This window comes from Nycticebus coucang, chromosome 1 (genome assembly GCF_027406575.1).
Source record: "Nycticebus coucang isolate mNycCou1 chromosome 1, mNycCou1.pri, whole genome shotgun sequence".
In the NCBI taxonomy this organism is placed as follows: Eukaryota; Metazoa; Chordata; class Mammalia; order Primates; family Lorisidae; genus Nycticebus; species Nycticebus coucang.
This window is the reverse complement of record NC_069780.1, coordinates 19605776-19624927: the sequence shown is the minus strand read 5'-3', so window position 1 is coordinate 19624927 and position 19152 is coordinate 19605776. Positions and strand designations below refer to the sequence as shown.

At 34.3% G+C, this 19152-nt stretch overlaps 1 protein-coding gene across 3 annotated transcripts in view; it reads right to left on the bottom strand.

The window, feature by feature from the left end:
* CCSER1 (coiled-coil serine rich protein 1) overlaps positions 1 to 19152 on the bottom strand; it is a 702132-nt gene that overhangs the window by 435418 nt on the left and 247562 nt on the right. The window lies entirely within an intron of this gene.

Genomic DNA, 19152 nt, shown 5'->3' with positions numbered 1-19152 from the left:
GATGACCCACTTTCACTTAATAAATAGTGAATATACTTTATCTTTCTTATAGTACTCAAACAGCATTTTCTTTTCCCCAACTTACTTCATTATACAAAGACAGTATATAATAACAGAACACACAAAATATGTGTCAGCTGACTGTTTATATTATCATTAATGCTCCAGGCATTTAAGTTTTTAGGGAGTTAAAAGTTGTACATAAGTTGCTGACTGTACGAGGGGCCAGTGCCTCTAAAATCCGCCTTTTCCATAATCAAATGTATGTATCTTTCTACACGATTCTGTTATCCACTAAATGTACCAAAGTATTTTTTTATGTTGTTAGAGAAGAGATAGATCAGAGGAAGATGGTAATACAGGAGGAAAATACAAATGCCAGATTCAACTTTAAAAGTCTGCCAAATAAAATAATTCTGCACTTTCACAATAGTCTCAGCTTTCATATTTTTAGCAAAGGGATCCATTTTCACAGGTTTATTTAAAAATATAAACAGAGAAAATGAAAAATTAAAGTTATATTACTATATCCATCTTTATAACATTTGCTGGATTTAGAAACTATGGGCATTGTATATGCAGAATGTGTCAGACAGGACCAAGCCAATGGTAAAAGATCTGGCTAATGTAACAAAACCACAGGTATGCCACTTACAGAAATGAGTTTCTGTTCCTGATGGCTATAATAAAGCTAGCTCACAAAATGAGGCTGATTAACATTGCATTCTAATCATTAAGAGCATGGTTTGCTTTATTCTAGAATAACAAAAATCTCATCATGCCTCCAAGCTCAACATTAGCACATATAAATATATATCGTGGAATATAATTAAAGTAAAATTTAAAATACACTTGGAATTTCAAATCTACATTTGATCGTGTGTGTATTCTCAGAAGATCATAGAGTAAGCAGCTAAAGAAATACCCTTGCTTAAAATTTTATTTAATTTGCAGTTTTTTTTTTTAAACTGGGTGTTTGTTGATGTTTAATGAAAATAATCACTATAGCTATGGATTATAGACATTAGATACAGTCAATCAGAATTTTTTTTTTTTTTTTGCAGTTTTTGGCCAGGGCCGGGTTTGAGTCTGCCACCTCCTGTATGTGGGGTCAGCGCCCTACTCCTTTGAACCACAGGCGCTGCCCCAATCACAAATTCTTTAAAAGGTGTCATAGAAGGGCCTTTCCCTACATAGCTTATAGTAATAAACACTATTAAAGCTTCAACATATTTTTAATTTATGAAATTCATTTGTTTTATTAAAACATATATCCAAAAGATTCATTCATATTCTTTCATTTTATTTTCTATGAACTGCCAATTAGATAGACAATGCTAAGCAAGTAATTTTACTGGTGGATTTTAATTTCCTCATATAGAGGGTTTTAGATAAGAATGTATCTCAGGTCTTTTTCTTTTCTAAACTATAATTTTTAACATTCAGTAATGATTTTTTTGTCCTAATTCTCAAATGTCTGCTACAGATAAAAAAAATCCTCAAAGAAGACTAGGAAAAGTATCTGTGCTAATTCCCACCAGAGTAAACTATAGGGCTAAATGTTTTGGCTCTTGGACACAAATATCCCTGAACCTTCACAAACTGGCTTCTGTCTGGTTGGAAGATAAGCTGTCTTTGACAATTATTGACTTTTAAAGATTCCCACTTGAAAATTATTTTTGTTTTCTGCAGGTATATTATTTTCTTATAAACATTCTTTTTATAAAATTGTTTAAAATAAATATCTAAATATTTTTAGACATATTCACTGAGAAGATTGTTTAGAACAACTTGAAGGCTATGCTGCTAGGAACACACATGCAATATTGAAAGTGTATTTCTTTCCATGTCCCAGTTCCTAGCACTATCATTCCTGGTTAACAACTTTAAGATGATAGTTCCTGATTTATAGCAGTAGAGTGAGATAGTGGAGGGGAACAATTATCTCTTTAATTATTCAAATATTTATACTCCTAGTATTTTATTTTACAGCAGAATTAAAAAACAAAGCTGTATGGTTGATTCTTACTAAATAAAAACACATGAACAAAAAAGATAAAGAGTTATAGGACAAAATTTTGCATAGACTTCCTTGTAAATCTTTGCTTTTAAAAAGCTGGCCCACCCCCCACCCCCAATTACTTCTCAGCTGAACTTAGGTATTTCTTTCCTCATCTTTTCCCTATAAGGATCCCCACTCACAGAATGCCTCCCCTGGACCTGCCTCTACGTGCTCTTTAGTGGAATATACTTTAATTACAACCTCTCCTAAAGCCTAACGTGCCTACTATACCCAGAAAATATTTCTTTCCCCTGAATATAATATGTGTATCTTACATTTTCAGCCCTCGTCATCGTTGTAGTGTTTAGTCTGTTTTTTCATGGATAAATATTAACTCTTACAATAGATCAATAGGTTTCAGAATTATTTTAGTAGCTGAAGACATTACAAGATGAGAAAGCAGCGCTTAAAGAATCTCACAGGCGAGAGAGAATGTGTTACAGTCAAGTCACCAAATCCCTACCCTGCCAAGGCACATGTGTCTTCCTTGAAGACTTCCCATCACACTGTCCAACCTTTTGGCTTTTCTAGGCCACACTGGAAGTAGAAGAATTTCTTGGGCCACCCGTTAAATACACAAACACTAATAAAAGCCAATGAGCAAAAATAAAAGGTCTGTGTATAATTTGGTGATCTGCCACCACAAATAATCCAAAAATCCTCACATAATAATCCTAGTTATGCAGCAGGCCATTCACAGTCCCAAGTTTGTGATCATTAATATAGAAAATGTACATGTCTAAGAAATAAAATGTCCTTTGGGCTTTTTATATTTTTATGATAAAAGAAAAAGAGAAGTGGGCATCTTGAAAAATCTAATGGGATATTTGACATTGTATTTGAAAAACTAATGCACCAATATCTGGTTCATGGAAATAGTTGCAATTCTCAGCGAGTTCTCAAGGTGCCCATCAGATATTCAGGTTCTAATTTTACTTTTAATGTGCTGCATTAGAAGATTTTGCTCACAAATGTTTGCGTGCCCAAAAAGCAATGGCATGAATAAGACATGATTAGGAAGTGAGCGTATTTGTCTGTGCAAAGATAGGAGATCTATAAATGTCCAGTAAAGATACATGATCAAATTTTTCTTTACATTGAATGGCAGATTGCAGCTGTACAGATTCCATTTGAAAACTGGCAAATAACATATTGACACTGATGGAAAATGGAGTTGAAAATGTTGCAAAATATTATTTTCCCAGAAAGATTGACATCTGTTTTTAAATTCTTGTATCAAATCAAAACACAAGGCTCAATATTTTCGCTGTTCACAGAACTATGTTCAGCCAGTGTGTCAAAATGCATAAAATAGTTTGTCTTAATTGGAGCTTGCCAGAATTTCTGTTTCATTTGGAACATCATTATGGTTTGAAACATTGTATTAGTAAGTTTTTCACCTTGAAGATGCATGTTTAGCTCATTTAAATGAGTGGTTAACGCCACTAAAAATGCTAAAACTATAACCTAGTTTTCACCATCAAGTTCTGGCACAAGTTTGGGTTTTGGTGCCACAAATGACTTGATAACATTTTTCATATCACAACATCTTTACAATATTTGGCCTCAACTTAGCCATCTTAGTTGGGAAAAGTAAATGACACCACCATAGTTAGCATCAATACTTTTAAGGAATTCCTGGAATTGGTGATGATTCGATTATTCAAAGTCTTGGTGACAATTTGTGTGATATTATCCCTTTTGAAAGATTTTGTGCACAAACTTTCTTGGTGTACTATGTAATGATACTTCATCAAACATAAGTTTGGGGTGGCAATTGCACTGTCTTCTTTTAATTTCACAAACCGCTCCCTCTTATCTACCATCACTGGAGCACCATCAGTACCTAGATCAGATGTGTTGACAATGGACAATGAAACTGCTTTAACATGTATTTTACTGCTTCATATAAATCTATTGATTTACTTGTGTCTTTGAATAGCACTAAAGAAGCCATTTCTTCAGTGATATTATATTTGTCATCAATACCCCTAATAAAAATGGCAAGGTGAGCCATATTTGTAGTATCAGGGCTATCATCCATCACCAAAGCATAAAATTTAAAATCAGCAGCTTTACTCTCAAACTTCTTTTGAAAGATTTTCTAATTTCTTTAATTACTCTGGCTATGGTCTGGTGGGACAAATTAAAAAAAAAAACAAAACCTTCTTTAGGGAAAATTATATCTGCCATGTTTTCCATACATTGCTTAATAAACTCAACATCAGCAAATGGTTTTGACTATTTTTGCTATTAAATATGCTATCACATAAGTAGCTTTTACAATGGAATCTGAGTCGTAACTTTTAAAAAAATATTTTGTTGTGAAAACAGAGTTATTTTTTAGTTCTGCTATTTTGTCCTATGACAAAACCTTCCGTATGCATCAAATTTGGCAAGTTTTTGCATATAATGCCTTCTCAAATCATAGTCTTTGAAAACTTGCACAAATTAAGCAGAGTGCCTTACTCTCTGCCTCTACAAAAATAGCCATCTGTCTACTTTTTACTGAACAGGCTTCCTTCATCCGTAATTTTTCTTTTCCTTTTTTTTTTTGTTTTGTCTTTTTTTGATATTTCTTTTTTTTATTAAATCATAGCTGTGTACATTTATGCGATCATGGGGCACCATACACTGGTTTTATAGACCGTTTGACACATTTTCATCACACTGGTTAACATGGCCTTCCTGGCTTAATTATTGTCTTAAGACATTTACATTCTACATTTACTAAGTTTCACATATACCCTTGTAAGATGCACCGCATCCGTAATTTTTCATTTGGGGAGTTCTGTTTCCTTTTGAGATGTTGTAGAAGCTGTGCCGGGATTAAAAAGTTAATAATACATGAGAAACTATATTTATTTAATTTTTATTATAAACATTAATGGACAGGAAAATTGAAAGCAAGGTTTGGCCCTTCAGTGACTCAGCTGCTGATGCAGGGTGAGGTGGGGGGCCAATTATAAAGCAGGACTCTGATGCGGGAGGCCCCCCAAGGTGTAAAGTACCCTTCATACTCAAGTAAGAATGCTTATCTGACTTCTAAAGAACGTGCCTAACATTGCAATGGTAGGTTAAAATATTATTGACAATCACAGACTCGCCAAGTCACCACAAGCACATATAACATATGATGGTATCAATTCAACTATCGCTTTTGGACGTAACACACTGGATTCTGTACAATGCCACAGAACTGAAGCCATGCATGTGTGCACAGATAGTGAGAGCACATGTATGTTTATTTTGTGTGACATTTACACACATACCTGTATACAAAGTTCACTGTTTGAGAACCACATAATGGGTTCCACCAAAAAAATCACCAAAAAAACCTCACGATTTTAATTAAGTTTATGACTGTGTATTAAGCCACATTCATAGCCATCTAGGATGCATGTGGCTCATGGGCCAGGGATACCCCCGCTCTAGAAGTTCCAATTTGTAAGCGATTTATATCTATCCCACACTCACTGGACCTTCATGTAAAAGCTAAAACGCTACCTTCCCAGGAGGTCTATCCTGATCACCGTCAAAGTTGCTACTTCCTTCTACTGCATACTGCTCCTTTCTTTATTAACAATTGTTTAAAAATAGAATTTTCCATTAGACTGTATTCTACATGGCTCATGTCTGTTACTAAAATCCTAAGGCCCATAGAAAACCTTCAAAAAATATTTGCTGAAAATAAAGTTTAGTATGCAGGAAAAGTGATGAATGTTGAAGCTTGAGATGTTTGTAGCCATGCTAATGAAAATGGAATTTTATAGTGAAGGTGATGGCGTATTGACTTTTATATAGGTCAGTGAAAAGATCAGGTGATGCGTTAGCACTTGTGGGCAATATGGAGAATGGATTAGGGGAGGTCAAATTAGAGATAAAACACGGAGCAAGCGTATGTGGGGGAAAAGGCACTAGATCATTACTGCAGCAGCTGTTATGAGGGTCCTCTGGGAAGCCTTGCCTTTCTGGAGAATACACTTTGCCAAACCATTTTTGAGTACAGAGACTGTGCCTTTGGGTTTATGAGTCAGTCTACACCTAGCCCTGAGAGGAGACTACAAATGTACTCTGTCTGAATTAAAAAAAAAAAAAAAAGAAGAAGAAGACAAACTGTCTATAATTTAGAAAAGAATGTGACTATAGGAGAGAAACTGGGGAAAGTCCTATGAAAGAGCAAAATGTAAGTCTTGAATACTCCATATTCCTTCTCATTTCTGTACATTTTCAACTGCTACGCTCCTCTAGCACCAGGTGACTCTGCCCCGACACTCCCAACAGGCCAACATACAAAATGAAATCAAGGATATTTGTGAAATTTTTATTTAGTAGAAATATTTTGTGAGGTAGACTTGGAGATGAAAAACTGAGAGGGGCTCTGAGTTCTGTACCAAGGATGGCACTGGGAGAAAAACAAAGACGGCGTTGATGGACGCTGGAGCCAGAGCAAGGGCCTGAAAATACCAACTGGAGCACACAGAGTTAATCAGGGGAAAAGGAGGGTGGCCCCAATAAAAGCTGAAAAAGGAATGGTAGGGAGAAGTGTATGGATGAAGAATAGCTAAAAAGTAGAGTCTCTTAAAGCTAGTAACACCTGGTTTCTAATTCTTTAGTCTTCACCAAAATACACGAGGCAAAAACAAAGTTATGGGCAGGAGGAATGAGGCTAACATTGGATCTATGAAACCGATGCACCTCACTGACATCAGATGAAATTTCTAGCAAGCTGTTAATACATATAGGTATGTACATCAGGAGAAAGGATTTTACTTGGAGACAATAATTATAATTAAGGTTGGCATTGCCTTCCCCTAGTTTTACAGAAGTATAAAAATTTAGAATATGAAAAAATAATGTAATTCTTGGTATCAGAAACTTCTCCCAAGGGTATTGCCTTTCATAGGCGAGGAAAATGAAGATCATAGTGAAAGGGGTAAGACATAAATGGAACATGTAAATGAAGTTATAGGCAAAAACACAATAAAAATGCTATGTAATTCATGTACATATAGTCAGTACTTTATTAAAGATAATACATAGTTAACCTTTGAAAATAGGACATAATAGTAAACATGATTCTATGAAGGCTGTCTCGTCAGAAACGAAGGGTACCTTCAATAACGTAAATGAAAGGGATGTAAAGGCAAAGCTACACAAATTAATGTTTCATCCCATAGACATCTCAGATTCCTTATTTCTTATCTAATACATCTTTTTAGAGCTAAGACTGTATTGCTCACAGGACAGGCATGATATGTACCTCTTCAAGAAAGAAACGTTCTGCCAATTGGTGTTAAAATACCTTCTCCATGAACACATCAGAATCAGAAATATTAAAATGTAAAATAATGTAAGTGGTCAAATCACTGAAATATGTTACCAAAATCATATGGTAAAATGAACGATAAACCCTATGATCATTTTCATTAGGACATTTCAACATTTTCCCCAAGTAATACATCTATGTTTTAATAATTTTATGATCTATGAATGCTCTACATTCGAGTTACTATTGGTGCCAAAATATCAGAAAAATGTCTAGATCTTTAAGTACATATGAATTATGTTTAAAAAGCAGACAGAATCTCACAAGGAGAAAATAAAAGAGAATTTCCCAATCATCATCTTCAAATATGGACAAATTTACAATGAGAAGCAGATTTAGCTTATCACTCAGATAATATCCCTGTAATTTTAAGGGTGTGGAAAGTACATTGTACTTGAGAAAAAGTTTTGAAATATTTTAGTTCAGAATAGATTTCTTTCCATCTAAACTTTTACAGAATATTCGTTTGAGACATAGGCCAGAGGTGCTTCTGTGGTCTTACCCAAAGCATCCTGCCTAAAACCAAAAGTATCAGAAAATTGTTAGGAAATTTGGTAATTTGACTCCGTACCTGGCCCTGTGCATTCTTCAGAATAGGATTGAAATGGATTCCATTCTATAATATGGGTTCTTTTGACTACTGGCAATGTGGACACAAACCCTGGTCACAGTCCTTCCTCTTGTGCTCAGAGGCGTGAGCTCCAGAGCCTTAAAATGATGTCACAGAGCTGCTGCCCATGAAGTGATCCACCCAAGGAAAGGATGTTCAAGAGGAAAACCTGACTTTTATGGATATTTGAGATAACCACACACCCAAATTTGATACATGATTGTTACACCTCAAGCAGCAGTGAATACCTGAATTGTTCATGCTCCTAGCTAAAAATGGTTGATTTTTCAGGCCCAAACCCACCAACACACAAACATCTGACCATCTGTTTTAACATTACTTTACTATTTCATTGTCTTTTTTTTTATTATTATTAAATCATAGCTGTGTACATCAATATGATCATGGGGCACCATACACTTGGTTCATAGAATATTTGACACATTTTCATCTCATTAATTGACATAGCCCTCTCTTTTTGACATACCTTAACTATTCCAAATAACTTTGTATTTCATCACAGGACTTCCACCAAAGCCCCAGAAAACCTCAACAGAGGGGTCGTGCCCTAGAAATCATTAAATCCTTCATGTTAAAGCCTTGGCTTGCTTTCTCCAGTAACCCTACAACCCTAAGTTATTGTATCATAATCCTTATCGAGTAGCCAAATAGAAAGATATGATTTAAATCACACTCAAATTCTCAGTAAATCCTGCTTTGTTCTTTCCCCTCTAGAAGAGTACTAGAGTTCAGTCAAGGTGGTGTTTTTCTCTCATCTCAAGAAGCAATGAACCAAAAACATAGTCTCATCAAAAGGTTGGGGCTCCAACATTTGAGACTCATATCCTAGCTTCAGAGCTACTAACATTCCACTATCCAGACAAGAATTGGCCTTATTTAAGTCATTAGAGAACATGCCAATATATGATTATAGAAAAGGGGGTCCTGCTTGGAGTAAAAGATTCTCAATCTTTCCATAAACTTTTAGGAATTTGATTTACAAATTTTGGTTAATAAGATAGAGGAGCAGATGCTATCACAGAACCTGATAAAATTATGCTATTAAAACTTTATAGTCCAAGAAATAGAAAGTCTACAATTGTTTTTAGTATGTACGATTATAATTCAATTTGTTGGAATTGTATGAATGTCCATTATTATTTCTCTCTTTTCTGCCACAGGCACCATAGAAAATAATGTTTCATGTCAGCGGTTATTTTTCTTGTTGGTGAAAAGAAAATACATAAAATTTTTAAATACATAAATATTCTATACCTTAGAATAAAGACAAGTGTTTCATTTCTTTATTACTTGTTCCTTTTGATAGGGACAGCTGATGTTGCAGGCATTATTCAAGCACTTGTATGGAGATGTCACCACATAATTGTAAGAGGCCATGAAATTTTATAGTGAGACACATATTTTCTTTCTAATTGCTCTGGGAAAACCATGCTGAATGAAGGAAATATTTTATTTTGACTATATCGTCTAATGAATTTGGGCCACTGACTGCCCTTTTACACAGCACAAGAGAGTTTATGACTGTAGGAAACAAGACAATAGCAAGTTATGAGTAAATACTATGACTTCATTAAAATTATTGTCATGGAATATTAAATCAGGTCAGAATGCATAAACATTTTTCAGCTATTGTTGATTAGATTTTGAAAAGTCTCCAATCTAAAAGCTTGAACCTGAAGCAATCCTCTTGAAATACGGCAGTCTGAGAAGCCAAATAGAGGTAGTTTTAAATCAACAAATGCAAATGATTTACTCTGTTGGCAACTATCAGAGCAAATAAAATTAATTGCCATCATGCTTACTACACGTAGGTAGTCAACTTCCTACTTAAGAGGCACCTCTCTGCTGCAAACTAACTTGTGACCTGGACGAAGCCGTTTAAAACGGGCGGCGCCTGTGGCTCAGTCGGTAAGGCCCCGGCCCCATATACCGAGGGTGGTGGGTTCAAACCCGGCCCCGGCCGAACTGCAACCAAAAAATAGCCGGGTGTTGTGGCGGGCGCCTGTAGTCCCAGCTACTCGGGAGGCTGAGGCAAGAGAATCGCTTAAGCCCAGGAGTTGGAGGTTGCTGTGAGCTGTGTGAGGCCACGGCACTCTACCGAGGGCCATAAAGTGAGACTCTGTCTCTAAAAAAAAACAACTGAATATTCATGGAGAGCAGAGCAAGAAGGGCTCCTACTTCTGAAATTCTCTTCCAGTTAGGACATTGCTCTGTCATTTAAGCACACCATTTACCTAGAATGAATGGATTGCTGAAAAGAATGCACCCAGGTAAATGTTACAATTTTAAATAATGAGTTTCATATTTTAAAAATGGAAACCGAAAACAAACTATCAAATTAATGAATTAATCAATTAGTGAATTGATCAAGCAAAAGCAATAAATAAAAATCATTAAAATGTTGAAATATCTACCCTTAAGATATATGTCACTCATAATATGGTCTCATGTTTATGAAATCTGATTCCTAGGCTCATCAGTGGACTACGAATAAGGGTGACATGTTAGCAAACTCTCTGACAAGGTCATCGTTAGTCTGATAGTCATCTGGAAGACTTGGGGAAGTTGCATGGGAAAAATATAAAAGGTGCATTTAAAAAAGGTTGAAAGTACCATTATGTGCATATTCAAATTTTTGCAATGTGGAATCCTTATAAAATGATACTTCCTGGATAAAGTTTATGAAGAACTAAGGAGTGAGTTGTTTTTTTTTTTCCATTTAATACATTAAAGAGTAAATAAAAGCTTAGATCTATTTCCAAAGTGAATTATGTAGCTTCCCGTCTGGCCACAGTATGCAGAATATACTTTCTTGATGATTCAGAGCTCTAACAGTAATTTTTAAAAAGCAGTGGAGTAAGACATTCCAGTACGGTAATGCCTCAACCCCTGCTGCTCTGAATAAAGATATTTGTTCCTACATACAATGACCCCACACTGTTCTGCTGTGTGACTTTCTCTCCTTCTCAAAGCTTTTTTTTTTTTGCTGGTTACAGAATTTTAGCTTCTTTTATTCTCTCTCCTTCTCAAAGCTTTTTGCCTGTCCTTTGCTTCCAGGCTAATAGTCCTTTTTTTTTTTTTTTTCTCACCACCGTCAGTATGTCTACTCGAGGTAACCTCTGTCTTCTCTTCTAAGATGTTACTATAATTCAGTGGCCTTGGAAAATATATAACAAAACAGATTAGAATTGCATGCAAAATTAGAAGCAGTAAGATCTAGAAAGACAGACCTATCATTTAAAATGTTAAGATCAGGGTTAATACTGGCTGAGTAAGTTTTTCAACCAGAATATTTGCTGCCTCCACTGCACTTTGGCTATATTAACACCTATTTGAGAATGTTACTGCAATAATTTGATGAGATAACATATTTGAAATGCCTCGTAAACTACGTGTATTAAGCTGAATACAACTTGGTAAGATTACTATTATTATTATCAGAACAAGATTGCCATCTAATGGCAACCAAGCTCATAGCAAGTACCCTAAACCATTTTAAAACAAAAATAAAACATACAAAGTGACAACTAATGTCACAACTGAAGCCTTCCTATAGTGTTATCAAAATAGAATACTGTAAGAGAACATTTTGCACCTCTATCATAACTGCTCCTTCCGGTTGTTAAACAGCTCTGGTTGAGAGCTGTGTGTACTGCAAACGGTAAGTAGGTGTCAGAGTCACAAAGGTAAATTTAAAGCAGAGTTCCCCCACTTACTAGCTCTGTAACCATAGGATAATAACAATGCTTTTCCAAATTTCCATTTAGTCATTCATAAAGAGTGTATAGTCATGCTTCCTGAGAGAGTTACGATGAAGATTAAATTAGATAATCCAAAATGTGTATGAACCACAGCTTAAAAAGAAAACAAAAACCAGAAACATCTAAGTGCCTAGGTCGGTGCTAAGCACAACATAGAGGCTTCAGTAAATAAATTTAAGTTTATCTCAGCTTCTCAGATCGAGTCAAAGGTAAACATATATTAAATGATGCCCATAATTTTAAAAGCTAATAGAAAAAGGAGATCGGTTTGAAACAAGATCTTCAGTGTGCCTTTAATTTTAAACTTTATATGAATTAATTTTATTTGTCAAGAGAACCATAATGATTAATCACAGAACCTCAGAGTTGGAGATACTTTGAGTGCAGCTGGGCATCCACTGTCTGTAATACTGCATCAGTCAAAGCTGCAATTTTCTCAATTAAGAAAGTGATGTTATTTGCCTCAATCGGTAACTAGACTCAATAGATGTTATTTATTGTTCTATTATTTTATTTATTCTATAATTGTATAAGCTTATTAATAAGTGATACAAAATTAATCGCATGTGTTGTGGCATTCCATTAGCAAAATTTGAGAATGTTTATGCTTAAAAATATGATTAATTTTTAGATCTTTAGCAGAAATTAGAAAAGTCACTTAACTTGTCAGGATCGATTCTTGATGGATCGTGTTTTACATATATAATTTTTAAATGGTATTAATTATAGTTCTAAAAACATTATATGCCAGAGAAGGACTGATTGTTCTATTAAGCTTTCATTTATTATTCATTCAACAAACTTATTAAGGTAGATACCATCTTTATCCCCACTATCACATAAAGAAAGGAAAGTTGCAAGATTTTAACTAATTTGCTCCAGTTTACATAGCCTGCTTAATGGCTGAGATATAATTCCAGAGTCTTTATTTATTTATTTTTTTTTTGTAGAGACAGAGTCTCACTTTTATGGCCCTCGTAGAGTGCCATGGCCTCACACAGCTCACAGCAACCTCCAACTCCTGGGCTTAAGCGATTCTCTTGCCTCAGCCTCCCGAGCAGCTGGGACTACAGGCGCCCGCCACAACGCCCGGCTATTTTTTGGTTGCACTTTGGCTGGGGCCGGGTTTGAACCCGCCACCCTCGGTATATGGGGCCGGGGCCTTACTGACTGAGCCACAGGCGCCGCCCAGAGTCTTTATTTTTAACCACTATTTTTATCCTTCCAAAATTAATTGGCATATGCTTCTTAGCTTTATACAATCTGAGTGAAGATAACTTACACACATTTCTTCTGACCCACACATATCAGAGCTTGTAAATACTTACAGTTGAGTTTTATAATTTTCCCTGTGTGAGTGTTGTTGCAATTCTTTGTACATTACCATTCATTTTAGCAAAACCACTAGGGTTTCATCTAAGCTCTGCTGTGCTATTATCCATTAAAAATTAATAACAAAAATTACCTCGTTAATTAATAGGCACAGGAGGAGTTCCTGACTCACTGACAAATTTTATATTGCTTCTTCATCAAACTCAAAATAATTTAGCAACTACCTAATTAATTCCTAATTGATATCATTGGACCATTACTTCCTCATTCGCATTTGGACATATACCAAGAAATATTGCCCTCAGTGCTTTTGGATCTAAAATCCAAAGTAATAACAGAAAAATGATTCCTTAATTCTATCATACTAATGATCACCACATCCTTTTTATCAAAGATTACTAACTAAATAAAATATATCTTCAAATAAATAACTCATATGCAAATTGTAAAGATCAAAGTTAATGCAAAGTAACAGCCTTGTTTTCCTTTTGAACATTAATGATTTAGGCTAATAAATTTTAATGTATTTTAAATTAGGAATTTATTATTTTTCAGTGAAAGTGCTATTTTAACTATATTGTGGTGTTTGGGACGTTAGATTAATATCCAGAAAAAAATGTTTTCATGTATTTAAATAAATTGGTTTTAACACACAAAAAATGTAGTTTTTGACTATTTAGTACTATTGAATCATCACTTAAAATGGTTGACATGACTTTAATAATATAGGTCACAGAGCACATTTACAAAGAAAACTATAGTAGTGATGAATCCTTCAGAAATTAAGGAGTATGAAAACAACCAATGATAGGATGTCTTTAACAGGGAATTAAAACTGACTAAAATTTACAGAAGTGACCACCCTGTACGGGGCTCCCACTCATTTCTAGCTGACTATGAAGGAACTGTGCACATCTCAAGGATGCCATCCCTGAGGTAGGGTGGTATTTCGAGATATAATTACGCTATTTTCCAAATGAGGAAACGGGCTGAGAGAGATCACTTGGTAGAGCCGGAACTGTAACTCAGATGTGTCTGTTTTTAAAGTGCCTGTTCTACTATTAACGCATGGTTTATTTTAAATGGATTTGTAAGGTACAGTCTTTCTCTTAGAGAGCTATTGTGAGGATGAACTTGAGATAACATGGGACTACGGAGTGGCTCATTACAGGAATTCAGCTTTCCTTCTATCACCTTATTTTTTTAAACATTTTTATTTTAAAAAAGTTAATTGACAAAGATTGAATATGGTCAAGGTGTACAATGTGATGATTTAATATACATGTGTATTGCACGGTGATTACCATGATGAAATTAACGAACACATCCATCACCACTCATGTTCATCTCATCACTGAACGTTTTCATCCTCTCACATCTCCTCATTTCCTCCACCCCAGGCCCTGCATCTACTATTCCACTCCCATCAACTTAGATCTCCAGACACTAATTATAAATGATTATATAAAACCTATTTCCAGTAGGGTGGCGCCTGTGGCTCAAAGGAGTAGGGCACCGGCCCCATATGCCAGAGGTGGCGGGTTCAAACCCATCCCCTGCCAAAAACTGCAAAAAAAAGAAAAAAAAAAAAAACCTATTTCCAGTAATACCACAGAAGCCAAGTAAGAATTAAAGAAACTGTATTTTAAGGAATATTTTCCAAACAGGCACCACCAATATGTGCTTTAGTCTTCTTTCCTTTTAACTCATTAAATTAATTAGGGTCCACCACCATCACATTACCTGGCTGTATATTTCTCAGCAGCTTTTCCTACGATGAAGATAATACTATGAGTATCCTACATAGAAACATGACCTTGTTCTAGTTTATTATGTAATGAATAGCTAAAGATTAAGTGCTCCAGAACCAAAAGCCAGATTCTTATTTAGGATATAATATTTAAAAAGCTTTTTGATAATATCCATTTGCAAAAAAAAAAAAAATCTTATTCAGTTCCCTAAGAATTATATGTTACCAACAGTTAATTTTGGCAGATTCATTAGGGAGTAACATTACTTAAAAATCAGATAGTCTGATGCTTAAAGACCATGAGCATTTTTTTCCTGTGTTTGTTGGTCACTCGTCTGTCATCTTCAGAGAAGTTTACGTTCAAGTCTCTTGCCCACATAGAAATAGGTGAAATGCAAATAAAAATCACTCTGAGATATCACCTAACTCCAGGAAGATTAGCCCACATCACAAAGTCCCAGAACAGAAGATGCTGGCATGGATGTGGAGAGAAGGGAAGCTTCTATACTGCTGGTGGGATAGCAAACTAATACAACCTTTATGGAAAGAAGTACGGAGAATTCTCAAAGAACTAAAAGTTGACCTTACATTTGACCACCTAATCCTATTACTAGTATCTACCTAGAAGAATAAAAATCATTTCACCAGAAAGATATTTGTACCAGAATGTTTACTGCAGCCAAGTCAGGGAAGCAGCCCAAACGCCCATCAACCCGTGAATGGATTAACAAACTGTGGTATATATAACATGGAATACTATTCAGCTATAAAAAGATGAAGAGTTTACATCTTTTATGTTTACCTGGATGGAGTTGAAACATAATCTTCTGAAAAAGTGAGAAAATATATTATAGTTTTTAGTAAGAAAAATTCCTTTTAAAAAAAAAAATGCATTGACTGATTGACAGCATTTATTTTTAATTGTGCAACTGATTAATTTCTTTCTTCACATATGCTAATAGGACACTCAAAATAACATTTGGATTCACTGTCATAACTCCGGTAAAAATATTGTGTACTAACTTTATTGTACATTCTGTTATCCATTAAAATGTGTATTTGGGCTGGGCATGGTGGCTCGTGCCTGTACCCCTAGCACTCTGGAAGGCCAAGGAGGGTGGATTGCTTGAGCTAACAAGTTCAAAACCAGCCTGACCAAAAGCAAGACCCTGTCTCTACTAAAAAAAAAAAAAAAAAAAAACAAAAAAAACTGAGGCAAAAGGATTGCTTGAGCCCCAGAGTTGGAGGTTGGTGTGAGCTTTGACACCACAGTACTCTACCAAGGGCGACATAGTAAGACCCTGTCTCAAAAAAAAAAAAAAAACTCTTTGTATATTAAATCACTAAATATGAGCAGTCTCTAACTTAATTATGAAAAAAATAAATACAAATTCTCTAATCACTATTATTTACATGTTAAACTGAATAATTTTTAAAAATTTCTTGAACAACAATTACTACAAATGTATGCTTAATATTTTCAAGTCAAAAATACTTTTGTTGTTCTTTTTTAAATTTCATTTGTCCATTATACTAAGCCTTACCATAAACTACTCTAAACATTTACTTTACTAAGCTGCTACAGACAAAAATTAATGTGCTTTGTCTTAAGAAATCTTTTTAAAAAGCGTTAATGATTTCCAGTAATATAAGTCACAGAATTTAATGATATCATTATTTTAGTTTTTGGACTTGGGAAATCACTGTTATTAAAATCTTCATTTAAAATATTTAACATTAATGAGCTTTTTGTCAATATCAATTATAAATAATGATCTTGTAATCTCAGAATATTTTTAATTATGTTTCTTAATAAAGAAAATAAATGTATAAAACCAATTCAAGCAGAGGGTTCTCAGCTGATGTTCATAAACATATACTTGCTGCTTTTTAAAAACCACATAATATGGCATCTGAAGTGAAATAGGTTTTCAAAAGACATTTTACTAAGTAATATTTTACAAACTCAAATCACTCTAAGTAATAGTTCATCTATCAAAACTGCACTTCAAAAATGCAAATAACATCACCTAATAAATAATTTGTATAACTTGGTTGATTCATAAGGTACCTTAGGTTAGGCTTTCACCAAGTGACCTATACCTTGAGATAAACTCATGAGATTTATAGCATTTATTAAATATTTTTTTGTTAAAATAAACTAATGCAGTACATATTATCATTTCTTACCTTATGAAAGAAAAATTCAAGACAAAAGAAGTTAATTGTTTTCCCCAAGCAAATACATTGGCGTTAAGTCTATAGATTTTTAAATCATACTTTGTTCTGCATCATGGTTGACCACCAAAACTCAGAATGCTACATTAACTGTAGTTTTTAAAACTGTATTACGTGGTTTCACATATTATTATGAAAATCATCAAAATATACCAGAAATAGATACTATAATTAGTCCATGAACCTTACACTTCATGACCTATTCCCCAGTTTTGATGATTTTCAACAATTTGTCGAATTTGTTTCATCCATTGTCTTTCCCACACTTTTTGGTACAGCAAATTCCAGACACCATATTTTTCCAACAACATACATACCTATGAAGAGCTTTCCTTTAAACAAATAGTACCATTCCAACACCCAAGAAAATAAACTAATTCTATAATAACTCAGTCAATATTAAAATTCCTCTGATTAACATGGGAACAACTTATTACAAAGCCTTTAGGGATTTTTAAATAATTATACCAACAAGGATGCCAAATGCATCTGCGTCTTTTAATACACAACTGTCACCAGTCCCCTTTTATCAGGTCATTTGATCTGTTAAAGAAACCTGACCACTTATCCTGATTGCCCACATTTCTATTTGGTTAATAGCAATCTGGCATACCACGTGAAATTTTCTCTCTGCCCATGTCCCATTGCTGATAAAATCAAAGTTCAATCTGCTTGAGTAGATCGTAGCACTTACGGGAAGGGGTTGGAGGGAGGGCAGGAAGTAAGCACACTTCAGACTGGGCTCTGTTGGTACGGCCGCCGTGTCTTTCGCTCAGTGTTACATCAAGAGGAACTAAATACCTATTGATTACACTTAATGATGTTAGGACACTGACCAGTAAGTTTGGGTACTCCCAGTCTAATTTATCTTTATAAGATTTCCATCAACAATACACCCTTACAGTCACACCACAACATTTGTGCACACCTTCCTCATTCCTTTTAATGACTGCTGAATACACCAGTGTACAGTCAATGTGTCCTTCGGATGAATATTCAAGGTGTCTCCAATACTTTGTTTTTACTAATATTGTACAATGAGTAGTTATGTACAAGCATACACTTTTGTATTTTGTCAGAGATTAGCTATCTAGTAGTTGGACTGTTGGATCTAAAGGTAAATAACTTTTTCTAGATACTGGCAAATTAAGTTATCTTCAAAGGATATACCCTTTCACAGTCCCAGCTTGTACATATGTGTAAGACAAATATACATAAATGACATGAACAATGAAAATTGTAGGATCTTTCTACATAAAAGTGAGAAAAACCTACATTTTAAAAGGATACTGTCAAAGCAACTGCAAGATGAGTTGTCCTTAGAAATTTTTATCCTAAATCAGTATTCAATTAAATATTTTTAAAAGCAATTTCTTACTAGAAATTAAACTAAAAGTATAAGAATATATAAATATTGTTTTCTCCTGACAATTGTTAATGTATTATATGTGACATAAACATTCTACGAAAACAAAAATTCATCATAAAATGTGAAAGCTGAAAATAATTGTAGAAATTATGTTTAACTTGCATAAATTAAAAATAAGAACACTAAAATCTAAGAGGCTTACTTTCTTAAATGTATGCAGTAGGTCTAGATCAATGTTGTTTCTACTTAAAAATGACTATGTTAAAGTCATTTTTTCAGCAACAAAAATCTAAGTGTAAAAGGTCACCTTTGGTGTCAAATATTTAAATTTGAATGAACAAATAATTCCTGCAAGGTACTTCAAAGAGAGTTATTTTGGAATTTGGAGATATGAAAAGTTTATCTTCTAATATAAATTTGAACTATTACAGATATACATGAGTTCTCTTATTAATTCACTGATCATAAATTTACTTATCTCATATATAAGTACATATATGTGTTTATGTGGGCTGCTATTGCTAATAATTAATTTTGGGATCAATGTTATTATATCAACATTAACCTATGTAGTTACTACTGAAGTGGCTAAGTTTGGAACAGTAAATCTAGATCTACAAAACTTCCATTCGGTTATATAAAATAAATGAATAATGAGATTTTAATCATTGTTTTCTACC